Source organism: Hemiscyllium ocellatum, chromosome 47, assembly GCF_020745735.1.
Source record: "Hemiscyllium ocellatum isolate sHemOce1 chromosome 47, sHemOce1.pat.X.cur, whole genome shotgun sequence".
NCBI lineage: Eukaryota > Metazoa > Chordata > Chondrichthyes > Orectolobiformes > Hemiscylliidae > Hemiscyllium > Hemiscyllium ocellatum.
In genome coordinates this window covers 3,402,368-3,417,796 of record NC_083447.1, presented here as the reverse complement: position 1 = coordinate 3,417,796, position 15,429 = coordinate 3,402,368, and the positions used below count along the sequence as shown (strand labels likewise).

The 15,429-nt window shown below is 47.6% G+C and overlaps 1 long non-coding RNA gene across 1 annotated transcript in view; it reads right to left on the bottom strand.

Annotated features, from left to right (window-relative positions):
- Positions 1–3,287: 3,287 nt before the first annotated feature.
- LOC132836676 (uncharacterized) overlaps positions 3,288–15,429 on the bottom strand; it is a 30,515-nt gene continuing 18,373 nt past the window's right edge. The window contains exons 7-8 of the long non-coding RNA XR_009647386.1: positions 7,910–7,987; positions 3,288–6,982 (exon numbers count right to left, since the gene is read on the bottom strand). This is a non-coding gene — a long non-coding RNA (uncharacterized LOC132836676). The remainder of the gene's footprint in view (positions 6,983–7,909; positions 7,988–15,429) is intronic.

The window sequence follows — 15,429 nt, the reverse complement described above, 5'->3', positions numbered from 1 at the left end:
CGGGAGGTGGTTACACTTAAGTTACAGGGTAAAGGTAGCTGGGTAACAGTCAGGAGAGGGAAAGGGAATAGGCAGACAGTGCAGGGAAAGGGAATAGGCAGGCAGTACAGTCTCCCCTGTTGCTGTTCCCCTCAATAATAAATATACCACTTTGAACACTGTTGGGGGGATGACCGATTGCAAAAGACACAGTGGTCAGGTTTCTTGTACTGAGCCTGGCTTTGTGACTCAGAAGGGAAGGGGGGACAACAGGAGAGTGACAGCGATAGGGGATTCAATGGGGAAAGGAACAGACAGCAGATTCTGTGGTTGTGAACAAGACTTCTGGATGGTATGTTGCCTGCCAGGTGCCAGGGTCAGGGATGTCTCAGATTGAATTGGAAATATGCCTTATGGGAAGGGTGAGCAGCCAGAAGTCGTGGTACACATCGGTACCAATGACATAGCTAGGAAAAGGGATGAAAAGTGAATGTAGGGAGTTAGGTTGCAAGTTAAAAGGCAGAACGAGCAGAGCAGGATTGCTTCCGGTGCCACGGGATAGTGAGACTAGGAACAGAGCGCGAATGCTGGTGAACACGTGGCTACAGAGCTGGTGTAGGAGGGAGAGATTCAGGTTTGGAACATAGAACATTACAATGCAGTACATGCCCTCGATGTTGCACCGACCTGTGGGACCGATCTGACATCCATCTACTCAAAACTATTCCACTCTTGTCCATATGCCTATCCAATGACCATTTAAAAGCCTCCAATGTTGGCGAGTCTACAACTACTGCACCATGTGGATCATCGGGGTTCCTTCTGGGGAAAGTGGGACTGTACAAGGAGATGGGTTGGACCTGAACTGGACGGGCACCAATATCCTGGGCAGGAGGTTTGCCAGAGCTATATGGGAGGGTTTAAACTAGATTGGCAGGAGGGTTTGAACCTGAGCTATGGATCAGATGCTGGAGTAGGTAGTGAACAGCCAGATACAGCGTGCAGATAGTCCGTGAGGAGGGATAGACAGTTGATTGGGCAAAGGTGCAGGGAGTGTAATGGGTTGAAGTGTGACTATTTTAACACATGAAGTTTCAGGAATAAGGCTGGTGAACTTGCTGGTGAACTTAGAGCATGGATCAGTACTTGGAACTGTGAGATTGTGGCCATTGTGGGGACTTGGATATCACAGGGATAGGAATGTTGGATTTTCCAGGGTTTAGATGTTTCAAAAGGGATGGGGGTGGTAAAAGAGATGGAGGAGTGGCATTGCTAGACAGGGATAGTATCACAGCTGCAGAAAGGGAGGTTGTCGAGGAAGGTTTGTCGACTGAGTCGGTATGGGGGCAAGTCAGAAACAGGAAAGGAGCAGTCACTTTCTTGGGAGTTTTCTACAGGCCTCCCCCCTCCCCCCCCCCCCCCCCCCCCCCCAACCCCCCCCAACCCCCCCCCACCCCATAGCAACATCGACACAGGGGGGCAGATTGGGAGGCAGGTTTTGGAAAGGTATAGAAACAACAGGGTTGTTGTCATGGGGGACTTTAACTTCCCTAATATTAGTTCAAATAGTTTGGATGGAGCAGTTTTTGTTAGGTGTGTCCAGGAAGGGTTCCTGACGCAATATGTAAATAGGCCAACTAGAGGGGAGGCCATATTGGATTCGGTGCTTGGCCATGAACCAGGCCAGGTGTCAGATCTCTCGGTGGGAGAGCATTTCGGTGACAGTGACCACAACTGCCTCACCTTTCCCACACCCATGGAGAAGGATAGGAGCAGATGGTATGGGAAAGTATTTAATTGGGGGAAGGGGAATTACAATGCTACTCAGCAGGAACTGGGATGCCACAGTGGTTAGCACTGCTGCCTCACAGCGCCAGAGACCCGGGTTCAATTCCTGACTCAGGCAACTGTCTGTGTGGAGTTTGCACATTCTCCCCGTGTCTGCGTGGGTTTCCTCCGGGTGCTCCGGTTTCCTCCCACAGTCCAAAAATGTGCAGGTCAGGTGAATTGGCCATGCTAAATTGCCCTAGTGTTAGGTAAGGGGCAAATGTAGGGGTATGGGTGGGTTTCTCTTCAGCGGCTCGGTGTGGACTTGTTGGGCCGAAGGGCCTGTTTCCACACTGTAAGTACTCTAATCTAATCTAAATTCGGAACAGATGTTCTCAGGGAAATGTACGTCAGAAATGTGGAGGTTGTTTAGGGAGCACTCGCTGATACTGCTGGACAGGTTTGTCCCACTGAGGCAAGGAAGGGATGGTAGGTTGAAAGCATCTTGGGTGACAAGGCTGTGGAACATCTAGTCAAGAGGAAGCTTACTTAAGGTTGAGGCAGTAAGGATCAGACAGGCCTTTAAAGGGTTATAAGGTAGCCAGGAAGGAACTGAAGAATGGACTTAGGAGAACTAGAAGGGGCATGAAAAAGCTTTTAGGGAGGAAGATTAAGGAAAACCCTAAGGCGTTCAACACTTATGTGAGGAACAAGAGGATGACCTTAGTGACGGTAGGGTCAATCACAGAGACTGGTGGGAATTTGTGCCTGGAATCAGAGGAAGTAGGGGAGGTCCTTAATGAGTACTTTGTTTCAGTCTTCACTACTGAGAGGGACCTTGACATTTCTGAGGACAGTGTGAAACAGACTGATCTGCTCAGATTGATGTTAGGAAGGAGGATGTGCTGAAGATTTTGGAAAGCATAACATTACATAAATCCCTTGGGTCAGATGGGATATGTGTGTGCAAGAGTGTGTGTGTGTCTGTGTGAGAATGTGTGTGTGTACATGCGAGAGTGAGAGTCTGTGTGTGTCTGAGTGGGTGCGTATGAGGGTGTGAATGAATGAGCACGTGAGTGTGAATCTATGTAACTGAGTGAGTGAGCATGAATATCAGTGAGAGCGAGTGAAAGTTTGTGTTAGACTAACAGCTGCATGAAAGGTTGTTAGAGCTTCCTCCTGCTCCGGTGCACCGTCACCCACAGCCAACTCATTCAGCCACATTTTCACCAAGTGGGAAGAACTCGCTTAGTCATCTGGAACAGGAGTGGCCAGACCGCCCCCAGAACTGGAGTGAGGGCAGGTAACCATTTCTTCATTCTAATTGCTCCGGTCAACCATCAAATCCTGCCCCTTCCATGGCCTCAACATTTCTTTCAGGGAGAATTCACGGCATCTGTTGGAGCCAATCACTGCCGTGATGGTTTCTGTCAGTCCAACGCACTCTTGCCTTAGAAAAACCACCATAAACCACCTCAAACTGTGCCAACACGATGCGTTACTTTTGTAGGCTGATGGAGACAAAAATAAAAGCATGCCTCTGATTTTGAAATGTCTTTATTGGGACCACAGAACTATTTTAAATTGTTCAAATTAAACCGATTCCTGAATATCAAATTTGTGCAAAATTGTTCACATGAATGAATGATCTCAGGATTAAAGGGTTATTAAATGAGTAGGAATGTCTTCACCCAGAGACTAATGAATCTCAGTAATTCTCTATCAGAGCTCCATCAAATCAGTTGATCCCTAGATCCTAAAGATATCGAGGGATGCGGAGATGAGATTGAAAAGTGATCTTCAGAAAGATCAACCGTGGTCTTATTGACGAGGTTCGAAGGGCAGAATGGCCTTCCCCATTACAGATGTCCAAATCCCAATTTCCTATGTCCTAACCTGTACCAATTCACCCCCCCCTCCTCTTGTTTGTCAATCCAGACTAGGTCCACGTTAGGTACGGCCTCAATCTTTAAAATATTTATCCTCGTTTTCAATTATCTGGATGACCTCAATGTTTTTCTGTTTCTTTTATAAACAGCTTGACATTGAATCTCCTCTCATGTGACAGGAAGCCTGTGGACGTGGCTCATGCAATGACCTTCGAAAGTGGGCTTTGGTGCACTCGGCAGCAACTGGTACACTCCCCAAGAGTTTCCTGGATCATAGAGACTGATAAACTGACTTTGGCCAATCACAGATTCAACCAATCATCCTGAGCCACATCAGAAAACATAACAATTCAGAGTTGCAACTCTCACTCGGCTGTGAAATAACAGTATCCTGGGTTCACAAGTGTTGCTTCAAAAACAGAGACACTATCAATGGTTTTCATCAGGACATGCAGCAGAATTCCAAATCCCAAAGGGAATAACAAGTTACACTGCATGAGAAACTGGGTACTCATCGGTTGGCAAGTGGTTTCCGATTGAAGACAAAGCCTCAGCCGAAAATGCACCAGGAAAATGTCGCCCAACCCTTTTGTGTAAAAAGACAGATCAACCCTAGTGGCTCAGTGCTTAGCACCGTTACCTCACATCGGGGGACCGATTACTGATCACTGATCACCGTTACCTCACACCGGGAGACTGATCACTGATCACTGATTACTGATCACCGTTACCTCACATTGGGGGGACTGATTGTACAAACTCCACACATTCTCCCTGTGTGTTCCAGTTTCCTGCCACAGTTCAAAGAAGTGGAGATTTGGGGGACTGACTATGCTAAATTGCCCATTGTGTCTAGGATGTGTAGGCTATGTGGGTTAGCCATGGGAAATGTAGGGTTAGAGGGATGGGGAGTGTCTGTGTGGGATAGTCTTCAAAGGGTTGGTGTGCATTCATTGGTGTAAACAGCCCGTTCCCACACCGTAGGGATTCTGTGATTGGTTGAGACATGTCATAGGAGAATGTGCCAGGGCAGAGAGTGTCCACCAAGCTTTTGTTAAATTGGAAAGACACTTCCTGGACAAATTCCTTTTGCCTGCAGAGGACTGGGCCCTGACTATGTATCTAAGTGGCCTCCAGCAACCGTTAAAATGAGCCACATTACAAGATCCACTCAATCATAAATGAGTTGTTAACGTAGCTCTTGGTATAATCAGGATTGTTCACAGAAACCACACACCGCTGGACACAACACTGAGTACAGTCAGCACTTGGCCTCTTGTGAGCAGCTGAAGGGAACCTGCTGTTTGACTTTCTATTCTTACCTAGAGAGAGGGAAACTGTTTCAAGACCGATTTATTAACTGTTTGGAGTTGAGGAGATATAAAGAACTAGGATGGGAGTAGGACATCTATCCCCTTCAGCCTGCTACCCCTACTCAATAGAAAAATATTCAGCGAGGAGCCTCAGCTGCTTCCCTGGGCGGGGAATTCCACAGATTCACAACCCTCTGGGTGAAGAGGTTCCTCCTCAGCTCCGTCCGAAGCCCGCTCCCCCTTATTTTGAGGCAATGCCCCTGCCAGTGGAAACGCACTGCATAATTATGTTTCTAGAAGATTCCCCCTCATTCTTCTGAATTGCAATGAACATAATCCCAGTCTACTCAGTCTCTCCTCATAAGCCAACCCCCTCAACTCCAGGACCAACCTGGTGTACCTCCTCTGCAGCCCCTCCAGGGGCGGTACATCCTTCCTCAAGTAAGAAGACCAAATCTGCACACAGTACTCCAGGTGTGGCCTCACCAACCCCCTGTACAGCTGGAGTCGAGAGTGTGGTCAGCAGCATCCGGAGGAGCCGGAAGCTGATGAAAGGCTTTTGCCTGAAATGTCGATTTTCCTGCTTCTCGGATGCTGCCTGACCTGCTGTGCTTTTCCAGCACCACTCTCTTCGGCTCTAATGTCCAGCATCTGGAGTCCTCCCTTCCACCTATACAGCTGCAGCATAACCTCCCTGCGTTTAAACTCCACCCCTCTAGCAGTGAAGGAGAATGTTCCAGTTGCCTTGTTAATTATCTGCTGCACCTGCAAACCGACCTTGTGTGATTCATGCACAAGGTCACCCAGGTCCCTCTGCCCAGCATCTTGCACCATTCAAATAAATCAGCCATTTTGCTGTTATTCCAACCAAGAGGGCGACCTCACATTTACCCACATTGTATGTCATCTGCCAGACCCCTGCCCACTCACTGAACCCATTTCTATCCCTCTGCAGACTTCCTGTCTTCTACACACTGTGCTCTACCACTCACTTCAGTGTCATCTGTGACCTTTGACACACTACATGGGTCCCCCTATTGAAGAGTTTAGGCAGCATTCAGGAGAGAGGTTGAGTTCTCACACAGATTAAAATGTATGATTCTCCCTGACAGTGCAGGACGGAGTCCATTCACCCATTGAACCTGTGCTATTCCTCCAGCAAGTCCCACTCCCAGTTTCTTTCCACCTACAAGAGTTTATCCTTTTAGGAGGTTTTGGGATAAATTCAAATGGGGGAGGTAAAGGCTAGCCTTGCCTATTGGCTCCAGAACCAATGGCAGCCCATATCATCTCTTCCAGGGATAGACCAGCCAATCAAGTGCCAGTCAGATGTCTAACTGGACAGAGGTGGGCACCCTCAGCATAAAGACAGAGGGCAGAATACCCACCTGCTGAAAACTGTCATCCAATCTGAAAGCCAGCTGCCAAACACTATCATCCAATCAGAGATCTACCTGAACACTACCCACCAAACGCTATCAGCCAGAGATCTATCCACCCATCTAAAACTGTTGGCCAGAGATCTACCTGATGAAAATTGTCATCCAAATCAGAGATCCACCTGCTAAACACTGTCAGCAAATCAGAAAGCTACCCATTGAACATGAACCAATCAATCATCGATCTAGCTGTCATAAACTGGCAGCCATTCAGAGGCCCAGCTGCTGAAAACTATCATCCAATCAGAGAACAGGATTCTCACTAACCAGGTACAACAATGGCTAAGAGACTTCCTGCTGACCCTCTAGGGATGGCAGGAAGATTCCAGCTGATCCTAGATGTGGTTTGGTCTGACCCGCGATGGAGACATTGCCTGGAGCACCCTCCTGATTTTCCATTGGCTGAACCCATCTCACTTCCCATCACCTTGGATCATGGTGGGAAGGGTAATGGGACACCATTCCCGATCTCTGGAAAGCTGCAGCAGGAACTCCACCTTGACACTGTGGCAGGATGTCAACTGCTAGTTTTCTGGAGGCCTGATGTTTCTCGCAAAAAAAACAGCACTCTGATTTCTCCATGAGAAGGGACAAGCTGCAGGAATGAACAACAAGAGACAAATTGACTTTTTTTTAATAAAAGGCGTTTCAGCCTCTGAAAGGTTTGAACTGACCTCCGACTGGCCTTGTGATTCTAGAGTAGGTGCCCGCCAGAGAGAGACAGGAATGTTCTGCTCTCCTGAGGGGATTGAGGTAATCCTGGATTGAGGTTCCGGCCTCTTGAAGTTTACTAAATTCTTCGCTGTCAGTCCAGGCCTGGTACACTTAACGTATGAGCCGAGGGCTGAAGCTCAAGCTGAGATTTTTACCTATGACCACCCCAGTCCAACACCAACTCCTCCACATCAAACCGAGACAGGTCTCTTTGTCCTTCCAGGGTTAGAGGTCAGGGGTTTGGAAGGTCCTGTTGAAGGACCGAATAGCTGCAATGTAGATGAGCGTACACTGCTGCTCCCCACAGGGAGGTTGGAAGGAGTGAATGAATGGTTCAAGGTGGTAGATAGCCAACCAGAAGCAGGGGGCACGGCCTCACAGTGAAGGGAGGACCCTTTAGCACCGAGATGGGGAGGCAACCTCTTCAGCCAGAGGGTGGGGAATCTCTGGGACCCATTGCTACAGAGAGCTGTGGACACCTCCCCCAGAGGGTATTTAAGGCAGTCTTGATTAGTGAGGGGCTTAAAGACTCCAGGGAAAAGGCAGCAGAACGGAGTTCAGAAACAGATCAGCCATGCTCGAATGGTGGACCAGACTTGATGGGCTGAGTGGTTATCTGCTCCCATGTCTTATGGTCTTTATCCTGGATGGCACGGAGCTTCCAGAAGGCTATTGTAGAGCAGTGCTCCATCTCACACTGGGAGGAGCTACAGAGATCAGACCGGACAGTCCAGAGAAACAGGCTGGGAAAGGAGGAACGTGACTGCAAATACAGGCTCTTAATTGTTTGAAGGAATTGGCTGCTCACCTCATTCCACAGCAGTCAGGTTGGTGAGAATCTGCGCGGGTCTCTGTCAATGTTGTTAATTGCTGTCCAGACAAAAGGCTGTAATAAGAGAGGAGGGAAATCACACGAGATGAACTGTTTTGGGAGTGACAAAGCTGTGCAAGTGCTGAAGCTTGGGATTTATCCACCTTCAGCTCCATTATTTTCTCCAGTACAATTTTCTTCAATTCCTCATTTCCACACACAACCCCCCCCAGCAATGTCCCAGTTCTGGGACATTGCTGGGGTCTCACTTTGACTTACCCATTATACATTTGTGTGACTCTGCCTGTAGTGGACCCATACTCACTTTTTTTTAGATTAGATTACTTACAGTGTGGAAACAGGCCCTCCGGCCCAACAAGTCCACACCGACCCGCCGAAGCGCAACCCACCCATACCCCTACATTTACCCCTTCACCTAACACTACGGGCAATTTAGCATGGCCAATTCACCTGACCCGCACATCTTTGTGACTGTGGGAGGAAACCGGAGCACCCGGAGGAAACCCACGCAGACACGGGGAGAACGTGCAAACCCCATACAGTCAGTCAGTCACCTGAGTCGGGAATTGAACCCGGGTCTCAGGCGCTGTGTGCCACCATGCCGCCCACACATTTTAGCCAAGTGTTTCCTTTTTACATACCTCTAGAAGCTTTTACAGCCCTATTTTGCTTTTTTTTTGCAAGATTGCATCCATATTCTATTCTCCTTCCTTTCCAATATCTTGCTCCTTGTGTTGTATTCTTTAATCTCCCAATCTTCCGAATCACTGCTATTTCTCTCAATTTTGTCGGTTGTTTAGAATAGAATGGAATCCCTATAATGTGGGGTTCGAGTTTGCTGCAATGTTTGAGAAACTTCAGCGACGAGGATGGGACTGGAGGGCGTTCCCTTGGGGAGAAGGAAACCGAGGCGTTTTCAACACGCAGGAGGAGTCTGGGCAGAGCAGACAAAGAGAATCAATTCTGAGGAAGGGTCAGTGGACCCAAAACGTTGACTCTGATTTGTCTCGGCAGCGCTGAGCCAAAATTCTTGATGTGGAGGACTGGGGTGGACAAAGTCAGAAGTCACATGACACCAGGTTACAGTCTCTCTGAAACCACAAGCTTTCAGAGCACTGCCCCTTGATTGGGTTAATTCCATTCCACTGCTGAGGTAATCCCACTCCCTTGCTCTGTCCCCATGTTTAAAAATGTACCTTGCCTTTAAAAAGGGTGCGCCTTTCAGGACTCCATGTGCAGTGTGTATACAATGCTAGCCTGCAGCTTTGAGTTTTCATGTTGCATGCACAAAACTCAATGGTTTGGCTGCACGGACTGATTCATAACTTACCATCTGTTTTACTGTTTTAAATAAACCAAGCCACAGAGTTGATCCAACTCTGATGAGCAATAAAACACAAGATCATTATAACAAACTCAACACCCTGCATGTCTCAAAATAAACAGCTGAAAATATGTTGCTGATTAAAGCACAGCAGGTTAGGCAGCATCCAAGGAACAGGAAATTTGATGTTTCGGGCCAGAGCCCTTCATCAGGAATCCTGATGAGGGGCTCTGGCCCGAAACGTCGAATTTCCTGTTCCTTGGATGCTGCCTAACCTGCTGTGCTTTAACCAGCAACATATTTTCAGCTCTGATCTCCAGCATCTGCAGACCTCACTTTTTACTCAAAATTAACAGCTGTCAAGCATTTATCCCCTTTCCATTTGAAAGTTGAAACGGTGTCGGTTTCTCGCTGCCTTTCAGGGCGTGTGCCAGAGGGATCAACAAATAACTGTCCAAAGTTCATTTTCCTATTTTGCAAAATCAAAACCGCTTACAATGATCAGATCTCCTTTCCGCAGTGTTTTTCTTTGGTTTATAAAACACATGTTGGGAAAATACCCATCTCTTGGTCTCTTTGCAAAGAGCGTTGGGACATGTATTTACATAATGATGTTTGCGAATGAATTTTCTCCATTAATCCTTTCCAGAAACATCTGCAGATTGCATCCATAATTGCACTCTGGAGTTTTGCTTAATTATGTTTCTTGGCCACAGCGAGTATAAAATTGTACATTCAAAACATCTGATCTTAGCCAAGCGCAATTGAGTTGATTCATTTCTATGTAATTTTTTTAAAGAAAGTTTATAAACAGGCATATATCACGAAGGGATGTTTGACAATACACCAACCAAGTGGAGGTTAATCCCAAATTCAGCAGAAAGAAAGAAAGAGACATCAAAAGACAGTAAGGGGAAAATCATTGGATCACTGTTTGCAGCATTAATCCTTGGTGGTAGGTGGGAGGGGGAAGGACCTTAAAGTTAAAAAGCATTAAGAGGAAACTCAGCCAAGATTCTGGTGAATTTCTTGGTGACCAGTGGCATCCTGGAAGCTCTGCTGGGACCGCTGTTGCTTGTGATGTAGATAAATGATTTGGATGAAAAATTTAGATGTTGATTCATAAGCTTGCAGACAACAGGAAAATTGGTGGAATTGTGATTAGTGAGGCAGGGAAATGGCAGATGGAGTTTTAGTTGGAAAAGTGTGAGGTGATGCATTGTGGGAGGTCAAATGCAAGAGGAAGGTGTATAGTAAGTGGCAGGACCCTAAGGAGCATTGATATTCAGAGGGATCTTGGGATGCAAGTTCATAGCTCCCTGAAAGTGGCCACACAAGTGGATAAAGTAGTAAGGCAGAGTCGGGGAGTTGGCAAGTCATGCTGCAGCTGTATAAAACTTTGCTCAGGCCACTGAGAAAGTGAGGACTGCAGATGCTGGAGATCAGAGTGTGGTGCTGGAAAAGCACAGCAGGTCAGGCAATGTTTCAGGCATAAGCCCTTCATCAGGAAATTTAGTCAGGCCCCATTTGGAATATTGTGCATAGCTCTAGTCTCCACACTATGGGGTGGGGATGGGGGGGTGGATGTGGAGGCATTGGACAGGGTGCAGAAGAGGGTTCCCAGGATGTTGCCTGGAATAGAATGTATTAGCTATTAGGGGAAATTGGTCAAACTTGGATTGTTTTCCTTAGAGTCTCAGAATGAGGGCAGGGGGTGACCCAATAAAAAAGGTATATAAAATTGAGTGGCATTGATAGGATAGATAATCAGACTGCCTTTCCCAGGTGGAAATATCAAATGCTCGGGAGCATCGGTTTAAAGGGAGGGGGGAATATTTAAAGGAGGAGATGAGTGAGGCAGGATTTTTTTTGTTAACAAAGAGAAAGGGTAGGTGTGTAGAAGGCTCTGCCAGGTGGCAGAGGGTGAGGTTTTATAATTCATCTGTGGCAGGTGGGCATCACTGGCTGGGCTCAGTATGTATTGCCCATCCCTAGTTGCCCCCATTGAGAAGGTGGGGGTGAGCTGCCTTCCTGAATCACTGCAGTCCGTGTGCTGTGGGTTAACCCACAATGCCCTTAGGGAGGGAATTCCAGGATTCTCACCCAGAAATCAGTTAAAACGCTCACTAGCACCTTCTCAAGGCAATTAGGAATGAGTAACAGACATTGGCTTTGCAATCGTTACCCACATCCCACAAACAAATTGATAAAATACTTGTCAAGGGCTAGTTGTGAAGTGGTCTTGGAGGACACAGAACCCTGGATTGGTAGGCCTCAATTGGAAGCAAGTAAACTGTGCACCAGCTTACTGGTTATCTGAATCTAAGACCATAAGCAGAATTAGGCCATTCAGCCCATCCACTCTGCTCCACCATTCGATCACAGCTGTATGTTTCTCAACCCCATTCTCCCTGTAACCCTTTGATCCCCTTAACGATCAGGAACCGATCTCTCTCAGTCTTAAATACACTCGATGACTTGGCCCCCATAACCCTCTGCAGTAATGAGTTCCTCAGACTCCCCACCCTCTGGCTGAAGAAATTCCTCTTCATTGTCAGCTCTAACAGATTGTCCTTTCACTCTGAGGCTGTGCCTGTTTCATAGAACCCCTACAGTGTGGAAACAGGCCCTTTGGCCCAACAAGTCCACACTGACCCTCCAAAGCGAAATCCACCCAGACCCATTCTGCTACCCTATTATCCTATATATTACCGCTGACCTAATGCACCTAACCTGTGCATCCCTGAACACTAGGGGACAATTTAGCATGGCCAATTCAACTAACCCACACAAGAGGGTGGCACGGTGGCTCAGTGGTTAGCACTGCTGCCTCACAGCACCAGGGACTCAGGTTCGATTCCAGCCTCGGGCAATTGTCTGTGTGGAGTTTGCACAGTGTCTGGGTGGGTTTCCCCACAATTGCCCGTGGAGTTAGGTGCGTTAGTCAGGGTGGGTTACTCTTCAGAGGGTTGGTATGGACTTGTTGGGCTGAAAGGCCTGTTTCCACACTGTAGGGATTCTAATCAACCTGTGGATTGTGGGAGGAAACCGGAGCATCCAGAGGAAACCCACACCGACATGGGGAAACTCCACACACACAGTCGCTAGAGGCTGGAATCGAACTTGGGTCCCTCGCGCTGTGAGGCAGCAGTGTGAAACGGTGAGCTACCCCGAATCCTGATCACCAAGATTCTATTGCACAGATAACGTAGCAGAGAAAATAAAATCATTAGCCAGCTAGCGAGACTGGGATAAAACCAGGCAGTATTCCAAGATACTGGCATGTTCCCACTGAACACACACTGACTTTATTACTGACATGTCAAAGTCTTCAGGAGGGAATATCAAAAGGCAATTCCTTCTCTGTAAAAAGTAGGAGCGATTTATAATTGCTCCTCCATTCAGAGGAGAAGTTTGGTGAAGAAAATTCAGCTTGGGGACAAATAAAATCAAAGCCAAGGCAAAAAAACTTTACTTGTCACATTCTCTGTCACCATATCCTCTCTCCCCTCCACCCTCAAGCGGGACTGACTATTCTTTCCACTTGGGCAGTTAGACACACTGTTGTTGAAGGGCTTTTGCCCGAAACATCAATTTTCCTGCTCCCTGGATGCTGCCTGACCTGCTGTGCTTTTCCAGCACCACTAACTCTGATCTCCAACATCTGCAGTCCTCACTTTCGCCACCATTGTTCTGCCATTCTCACATTCCATCAATTAATCTGAACTATCAACACTCTTTCTCAACCGCCACCAGTATGGGATTAATCCAGCCCCCTCCATACTTCACTTCAGCTCTGAAGAGTCTTCTAGATTCCAGGTGTTAGTTTGCTCTCTCTCCGCGGACGCTGCCTGACCCACTGTGATCTCCAGCATTTACTCCTCTCAGCCCAGATTCCAACATCTGCAGCAATTTGTTCCCACAAGGAGAAAAAAAACAATCTTCACACATGTTGGAAACATGGAACGCTCACAGAAAACATTCGTTGCACGGGACAGATATTTGCAAGTCATGGGGGGAGAAAAGATTTTGGAGCTGGGATAAGTGATTTAATAAAAGAATACAAATTGATTGGTGCTCAATAGCCTTCCCTTACTCCTTTGACTCATCCACAGAACCCCTACAGTGTGGGGATAGGTCATTCGTCCCAACAAAAGGGGAGAAAAAAAAATGTACTGCAGATGCTGGAGATCGGATTCAATATTAGAGTGTGCTGGGAAAGCGCAGCCGGTCAGGCAGCATCCGAGTAGGAGAGTCAATGTTTCAGGCATAAGTAATATTCCTGATGAAGAGCTTATGTTCAAATCCTCAAATCCCTGCCCTTCGGATGCTGCCTGACCGATTGTGTTTTTCCAGCACCACACTTTTTGACTCATTCAGCCCACACCCACCCTCTGAGGAGCATCCCAACCAGACACATGCCCCCACACTATCCCTGCAACCCAGCATTTCCCACGGCCAATCCACCCTAAGCTGCAAATCTTTGGACTGTTGGAGGAAACCGGAGCACCTGGAGGAAACCCACGCAGACACGGGGGACTCTACACAGAGTCACCCAAAGGTGTGAGGCAGCAGTGCTAACCACTGAGCCACCGTTCCTGAGGCTACAAATTTTAATTGCGTTTTTTATCATAACTCTTGCCAGTTGTGATGCTGACATTCCCTACTGTCGGAATGCACACAGCTCGCACACTCAGGGAGGGCTTTCCCCCCAACTCCATTGTCACCTTGTTTAAGACGATGACCTTTGTATTAACTTCGCAGGAGCTCTGTACCAAAACCCAAACTGCAGCCACGTCAAATATATCAAAAATATTTCACCACCTGACTTCAGCTTTACAATATGTGCAGGAAGGGTGTTGGATGACAGGATGTGTTCACTGATGCAGAAGGCAATTATCTTCCCCATCACCTTCTGCCAGTTGTTAAAGGGTTTGATTTTGACTCCCAGAGCAGGTTAGCATTCTGCTTGCAGTGAGGTTAGACAGTTAACAACATTCAGGGCAGCTCTTCAGGGAATCAAAGGCTGAAGGTGGAAATGTGTGCTCAGGGAGACAATCTACCATGATCTCAATGGATCTGCCTGCCCAGCAGACTCCTGCCTCTTCCTCCTATTTGTTCACGCGCTTTAAGCTTCTTTGGCAAGACCACCATTTATTGACCGTGCTGAACCTGATGACGACGTGAGGAGATGGTGGCCCCATATTAGTGACCTGCACAAAAATGGGAGAGAGCCACTATGGTTCACCACCCCAAACCTTTCTGTAAATGGCAACCCCACTCAATGTCTCCCCACCCAACTTCCTCAAGATGGCGACCCCACCATGTCGCCTCCCCTCCCCCACCCGACCTGCTCAAGATGGCGACCCCACCCAGTCTCTCCCCACCACATCTTCTCAAAATGATGACCCGTCTTGCGCTGTATCTCCCCCGTCGCCCCCAATATTCCAGATGTCCCGGGTTTTGGCAAGCCCAGCACCAACAAAACAAGCCCTGCTACTCATGGGGTGGCAGGGTGGCTCATTGGTTAGCACTGCTGCCTCATAGCGCTAGGGCCCAGGTTTGATTCCAGCCTCAGGTTACTGTCTGTGTGGAGTTTCCACGTTCCCCTGTGTCTGTGTGGGTTTCCTCTGGGTGCTCCAGTTTCCATCCCTCAATCCAAGAGATGGGCAGGTTAGGGTGGATTGGCCATGGGAAATGCAGGGTTCTAGGTTAAGGGTAGGGGATGGGTGTGGGTAAGATGCTCTTTGGATGGTCTGCGTGCACCTGATGGGCTGAATGGCCTGCTTCCACACTGTAGGGATTCTATTCTAACCTGCTGCTGTCTCACCTTTGCAAATACAACTGGGAAGGTGTTCTCATTGAATTCAGAGCACAGCTCAGAGTCAACAGGGTTTAGAGTCACATGTAGAGTCAAAGTGGAGAGATTTCCCTCCCTAAAGTGAACCAGGTGGGTCTTAAGTCAGCATTCAGTATTTTTGTGGCCAATTGTTGCTAACCTGAGCTTATTTTGTTTCACGGGTGGATTTAATTAAATGAATTTAAAATGTCCTCAGCTGCTAAGGTGGGTTTTGAACTTGGGATCATTAGTCCAGTTATACAACTATCATGCCACCGTGCAGAGCTTGGCTTCTTAATAAGATTTGTCCTGGAGGTGTTAGTAACCGTTACA